The 7,467-nt window shown below is 30.9% G+C and overlaps 1 pseudogene; it reads left to right on the top strand.

The window, feature by feature from the left end:
• Positions 1 to 776: 776 nt before the first annotated feature.
• LOC138886667 (U2 spliceosomal RNA) lies at positions 777 to 893 on the top strand (annotated as a pseudogene).
• The last annotated feature ends 6,574 nt before the right edge of the window (positions 894 to 7,467 follow it).

Genomic DNA, 7,467 nt, shown 5'->3' on the forward strand with positions numbered 1-7,467 from the left:
ACTAATCAATCAAATTAAATTACTGACTATTTAATTTATTGATTACTTCCTTTAGACTTACACTTAACTTATTTCATGTGTCGGATACAAAATCCACCGGCCGGGTTTACACATGAAAACTTATAAGCTTTCATAAAGGAGTATCATCAATCTCAAAATCGAGACATGGATTCCATCAACTAATTATTACTTCGCCAATGTATATCATTGTTATCCAATTTACCAGGCTTATTGACTCGCGAAAGAATCTCGCCTTTTAATAAATCAAAACAACAAGTGACATACACAGCTAATAATAATTATATCAGGATTAAGAGTATAAGTACATTAAATGGACTAGAGAAATTATTTTATAAAGTCAGTATAAAATACTCATCTCTACTTGATCCGTTCAATACATACAAAATGTACTAGCACAAGAAGTTGGAATTAAACCATTCCCATAATCAAGATAAATTATATTTAATCTTGTGCTACAATCATTCCGATGATTTGTCCAATTCCATCATTAGATTGTGAACATTAACTTTTATGTCTTACAAGAACCGATGATTTAATCTTCCGTGTATAAGCTAAACTCTATACACTAAATCATCTACTATGTAAGCAATGGACGCACACATGATCTATTTAAAATAAAACTTTATTGAATTTAAACAAGTAAATAAATAATTGTTCATAAAGAATATTATAACAATACGCATGACTTATAGTATATTCTAACAGTTAATTTATCATAAGTGAAATTCTCAGGGATATATGATGTTTGATTCTTTATACCTTTTTCGGCCTTTTGGCTAAGATCAAGTGTAGTATCTGTTCTTATCAGTTTAATATTTGATATGTGGGCCATCGGCTCACACGATATTAACTCTTTTAAGAAAAAATTTCATAAAGCACTATCTTTTAGTAGTAATTGGTCATTTATAGATACCATTTGCTATATTACGGATTATAAATACCTTTTATGTGGTTATAAGATGTATTTGATGTATTTAAGCTATTGTATTCATGAATACAATAGCAAAAGTAGGCGTGAATCAGGGAAGTCCAGCTAATCAGTGGTTGCATTCGAGTGTATCGACTGTATTTATGGAGTGAAACATTGGATTACATCTTGACAGATTATTGTATTCGACTGTATTCACGACGTGAAATAGGGGATTACACTGTTTTTAAAATGGAAAGTGAATCAATTAACATAATAGACTCCTAATATAACTCAACAAACTCAATTATAACACACAAATTTTGTATTTTTAGTTATAAAAAAGATTCTCAACAGAAAAATACCCCAAAAACATAGCAATCTTCAGAGAAATTCTATAATACATCTGAATACATAAATTATATTAATTAAAAAAAACTTATGAATACATTCATGGCATATAGCGAGACAATGAATACAATGAAATACATAGAATACAGTGGAATACAATGAAATACAATGAGAAAAAAAGATAGTGAATACAATGAAATACAACGAGACACATTGAATTACAATGAAAAAAAAACAATGAATACAATGAAATACATGAAAATACATTGAAATATATTAACAGAAAATCAAGTTGCTCAGCCCCAAACTCCATCGTCTTTGTTCAAGAACAAACCAACCGGATTATATGTCGGCGACTGCTGTTCAAGAATCAGTTTAATGTCAGCGGCTGCTGTTGTTGGTGAGAATCTTGAACATAGCAATCTTCAAGAATCAATTTTTTTTGAATATTCGAAGATTGCCAAAACAAAGTTCTGAATGCTGAAAGTGCTCAGATTGCAAACAGTTTTGCTTTTTCCGTGTTGGTTTGTTTATGGAAAAAATATACAATTGCGGTGTTTAGTTTTATGGAAGACGAAACAATTGTTCTCTGGCAAACAAACTACACTGATTAGCGTATTTAGTGGCTTAGGGCTAGGAGGTAATCAAAATTAAATATTTTGCTATAAATCTTAAAAGGTATCTATAAAATATAATTTTTTTAAATGATATTTATTTAAAATAAATAAGTGTTAACCTTTGCTAGAGAATAAAAATTCTTTCCATTTTTTAAGGGGAAAGTCCCATCGCGCGTCGGCGTTGCACTACAGCCATAGCCTGGCACATCCCACAGTTTATATTAAAAAAAAGTGAAATTCTCAGGGTTTGCATTTTTGCTAATTTGGCATGCCTATTAATATTTTTTGCTGATTTTTTGGGCATTTTTGATTTTTGAACATTAGGAAAAGTTCATTTATTTTAAATAATATAATTGATGGGAAAACCACGAAACTTATTGTTTGCCGACGTTAGAATAGGGAGGAGATAATTAAATAATTATCATTACTTTGAAGAAAATGGGGCAATCTAAAGTATAAGTCACTAGTGATGTTGGGATGGTGAAAGACAACACTCGTAGCCATGATTTGGTGATCTTTGACCCAAAGAGACATTCCTTAACTATATTATATTGTTTTTTTTTTCATAACTATATTTTATTATATTGTTAATTAGATAACTTTAGCAGTAGTAGTATTAATTTTATTTTTCCACATTTTACCTCCCGAAATAAAGAGATTTTTTTTTAGCAAAAAAGAAGAAGAGATTTTTACAAATAGCTCGCCGGACTCACAATTTATTTTTTCTAAAATTGATATACATAAATTACACATTGATTATATACATTCTACATGTGTCAATTATTTTTGGTTTTAACGACTAATTGTGCGACTATTTAGAATAATTTTTCAAAAAATTAAATGAAAAAGACTGACATGACATCCCCAAATCGAGCTCCTCTTTTGCCGAAGGTCAAGCATCCCAGCCAGGGGCATGATGTTAAATTTTGAATAATACACATATCTAAAACTTTAAGCTTAAGCCGTTTAAAAAAATCAATTGATCCTATTAGTATAAAGAAAGCAGCAATAATATAATGGAGAAAACAAGAACTATATACGATATTTTCTACACAGTACCATTCAATAATGCCGTGTCTCGAGGAGTGCCTTAGGTAAAGTAGTCGGCAGCTTATAAAGGGAAGAAAACATAATTCAGGAAAAAAAAATTATATTTACATGGATTTATTTTAAGTTATATGTACTTCAGCATAATAAAATTCAATATATAATTGTGATGTTCAAGTCATGCTACTTTTTACCGGCATAGATATCTAATTATTCATCCACAAGTGTTGAACAGACAAGACGAAATCATCTATTAGTATTTTTGCCTCTGCTAGAATTTGAACCCGGAAATTTCATGATTTTCAAGCCATTTTATTGACCGCTAGGCCACACTCTTGGATGTCAGTTTAATGAATTTTCTACATCATCAATGTAATTCAACATATTATAACACATTACTTACTTTTTTTTTTTAGGTTACTAATTGATGTCATTAAATATATAGCTACTAATAATGGAACTTTTAAAGTGATCTATTATATAAATACATCACAATGTATAGAATTTAAACTATTTATCCAGAAGTATAATTTAGATTGCTCCCGGAATAAGAAAATAAGGATTGCAAGTTAGCTAGAGCCGTCAATATGGGCTTGGCTCATTGGGCCAGTCCAACTCAGCCCGTGATTTAACATGATTGGGCTAGAATTTTTGGAGCCCATTTAAAAATGACTTTTAAGCCTGGCCCAAATAAGCTCGTGGCCCGTGAGGCTTGACTGAGGCTGGGTTGGGTCGGTCCGTAGGTCTAATAAAAATATGTATTTAAAATATATAAATTATATTACACAAAAAATAACAAGAAGAGTATCACAAGCTTAAAGTTTATTACGCTCATCACATTAAATGATCAAAGCCTTAAAACGTTAATTAATTTTAAAATTTTAATTATTTTTAATATTTAATTAATTAATATTGCATACGAATTGTATATGTAGATGAAAGTGAAGATATTAAGACAACCTTCTCACAAGTGGATTCAAATGTATTTGATGAAAATGATATGTTGGATATCCCATAAGCGTCATGGACGTTCTCTTGAATAGTTTGTTTTGAGTTTTGACTTTTAGTGAATGAAATATAGAGCCCGTTTGGATGGACTTTTTTTGAAGTGACTTTTAAGCATAAGCCAGTAAGTTAGGAATTCTAGCTTTTCGCTTTTAACTAGTTAGGAATTCTAGCTTTTGGCTTTTGACTTATTTTTATCATTTTAGCTTAAAAACGAGTGCTTAATAGCATTTTTTTCACTTTATCCAAACACTACAAAATGGCTTAAAAGCACTTAAAGCAAGCAAATCCACACAGGCTCATAGTCTTGTCTTTTACTTTTTTAATGTTTATTGTGATATATTGGAACAATATAAAAAGTTACTAAATTTTGTGAAATTTTTCCAATAATTTTTTTTAAACTTTTAAAATATTTATCTTTTTTATGTTAGTACTTAAAGAAAAAATATAAAATTATATTTTAAAAAATAATGAGTCAGCACGTGGAGGCCTGCAGCAGCCCACATAGGCTGGGCCCATCAAAATAGTGGGCTAGCCCAATTAAATTTGTCAATTGCTAAAACCCACGTGGAATGGGCCGGGAACCCGTATTGACAGCTCTAAACTTAGCCATCAATGAGAAATGAAATCTAGGAGTGACCATTCTCTAGGTATCATATCTAACTCATACAAATATTTATCTAACACTTAGTCAAAATAAAATTTTCTTCTACTTTGCGTTGTTATAACCTTTCTTTGGAATTAGAAAATTCATGTAAAGAGAAACTAGGGTCTTTCTCTTTCTCCCGAGATTAATTTGTAGGGATTTTGGCCTAATCTCCCTATGCCATTTGAATTATTGCGTTTTTAGTTTGGTGATTTCTATTTTCTTTTAAAAATAATAACTTGTTAAATGATTAAGCTCGTAGTTATTAGTTTTCTTTATTCTTTTGAATTTATGTGGAAAAAGATTCTCATACACAAGTCTCAAACTTCTAGTGGTAACAATTCCTCCATCTCTAATTTTTATGGGTTCCTAAAACTATTTCGAGTAAATTTTTAATAATAACTTGGTTCACATTCAAACATTTAGAATATTGGATAAATTTTCGAATACTTTTACATTATTTGGACAAAATCTATTGGGTTTACGTGAACCCGTAGATGGGGAGGTGACATGGGCAAAGCCACCTTTAGCAAAGGGTGGTCAACTGACTATCCTTCGCCGAAAATTACGAAAAATTGCACTGTGTATATAAGTAAAATATTAATTTTAAATATATAAAACCTATATTAAATACCTTTTGTTGGAATTTTTTTCAACTACTTTAAAGTTTAAACACCCTTGAAAATATTTCTGGCTTCGCCACCGCGAGGTGGATCCGCCCGTCTCTAGCTAACACCAAGTAGTGTGGTGGGCTGGTACACATTTCTATTCTCTTAGTTAGAGGTTTTGATTTGGAAAACGCGATACTTTTTTAAAAAATGTAAAAAGAAAGAAATAAAGAGTATTTTATTCTCCATAATAATGAACTTTGCCAGCATGAATTCGGTTCAATTGGACCAATGAAGTACTCGATGCTTAGAACAAAAAAAGCATGTTACATCTTTCCATAATGAACTTTTTAATATGAAAGAATTAAATGGACCAATACACTTTGAATACCCAAACAAAAAAAAGATTTTTAAAATTTGAATACCCAACGCTTAAAAAAGAAAAACGTAAAAAGAATGACACCAGGTAGCATTTTTAAGCATGTTATTTAAAATATATCCATAATTTATAATATTTTAAAGATTAGTAAATTCGCTCAAACTTCAGCACAGTGTGTCCTAAAGTTCGAAAATTATGTCCAAAAATTTGAATTTTATGTCCTGAATTTAAATTAGCAATGTAGAAGTTCAGGACACTTAGGGTGTGTTTGGTTGGCATAAATGTTTTGGAAAATATTTTTCTTAAAAAGAGAAGGGAAAACATTTTCCAAAACTCCTTCTCAACCTTCCCCACCCTCACCAACTCACCCCACCCCCTCTATCCAAAAAAGGCTTTTTTTTCCCTTCAAATTTCAGTTTTTCTGTTACCACCTACCCTACTACCCCTCCTCCCACCCCCTCCCGCAAAAAAAAAATTACCTTTTTTTTTACAATTTCAAATTTCTGTTTTTTCGTTTTTCTGCACCACTCCCCCTCCCCCGCACAATTTTATATTTTTCAGTTTTAGTTTTTTTTTTATTTATCGTTTTAAAGGTTCAAAATTTTACAAGTTCCAAAGTTATGAGTTCGGAGGTTTATGCGTTTGGAAGTTTACGAGTTTAAAAATTATAAAATTTACGGATTCGAAATTCCGCGGTTTCGAAAGTTTAGTGGTTCGAAAGTTTATGAAATTTGTGGATTCGGAAGGTTGTTGGTTTGAAAATTTATGGTTTCATGTTTATTATATCTAAATTATTTATGAATACTCTTGAGAAGTCATTTTCCTTAATTTGCGTACCAAACACCGAAAAATAAATAAGATTACTACTTGTTTTCCAAGAAAACATTTTCTTGGAAAATATTTTCCACGGAAAACATTTTCCGTTATACCAAACACACCCTTAGTCCCTGAATTTTAAATTAGCAGCTCAAAAATTCAGGATACAAAAATTAATATTTAGTTCTAAAGTTTGGACTAATTAGCTACTTTTTAAATACATTATAAATTATGAATATATTTTAAATAACAGACTTAAAAATAACTATTGTTGCTCTTCACCCAAAAAAAAGTTCCTCCGTCTAGGGCTGGAACGGATCGGATCGGATTTAGCACATTTCGAATTCAAATTTCGTATTTCAGATTCTAGAAAATGCAATCCGAATCCGATCCGAATTATATCGGATTTTAAAGATTGGATCGGATCGGATTTCGGGTCGTATTATGCCTCAAAGTTGCAAACTAATATATATATTTTCTTTGTAAAAGAGGCAATACATTAAGAAAAATTCATGTTTATGCGATTATGAGAGTACTATGGTGCCAATATAGCTAAATCTAGCAATTGTAAATGTAATAACTTGGAGAAAGATGTAAAGGAAGTCTAACCATCCGAAATTAATGTGTAGTATTTATACATTACCTAATAATTTCTGATTTCGGATCGGATCGGATTAAAATATACCAATCCGATCCGAAATCCGATCCGAAATCCTATCCTATCCGAAATCTAAAGTCCGAAATTGAATGGATCAGTTTAGATTTCGAATATTCGATCCGAATGAACAACCCTACCTCCGTCCATCCACAAATGCAACCCAATTTAATTTTTACTTGATCTGAAACTCTTTTCATGATAGTATCTATAAGACTATAACTACTGAAATTAATTAATTTACGGTACGTTTGCATCTCCTCCAATAACAACGTACCCTCCCCACCCCACCCCACCCCCTACCAAAAAAAGAAAAAAGAAAAAAAAAAAAAAGTACCCTAAAAGGTCTTTTCTTTCTTCTCCTATATAAACACTCTAACCTTCCACTTTCTTTCACCACCAAAAAAATGTGAGA

Source organism: Nicotiana sylvestris, chromosome 2 (assembly GCF_000393655.2).
Source record: "Nicotiana sylvestris chromosome 2, ASM39365v2, whole genome shotgun sequence".
In the NCBI taxonomy this organism is placed as follows: domain Eukaryota; kingdom Viridiplantae; phylum Streptophyta; class Magnoliopsida; order Solanales; family Solanaceae; genus Nicotiana; species Nicotiana sylvestris.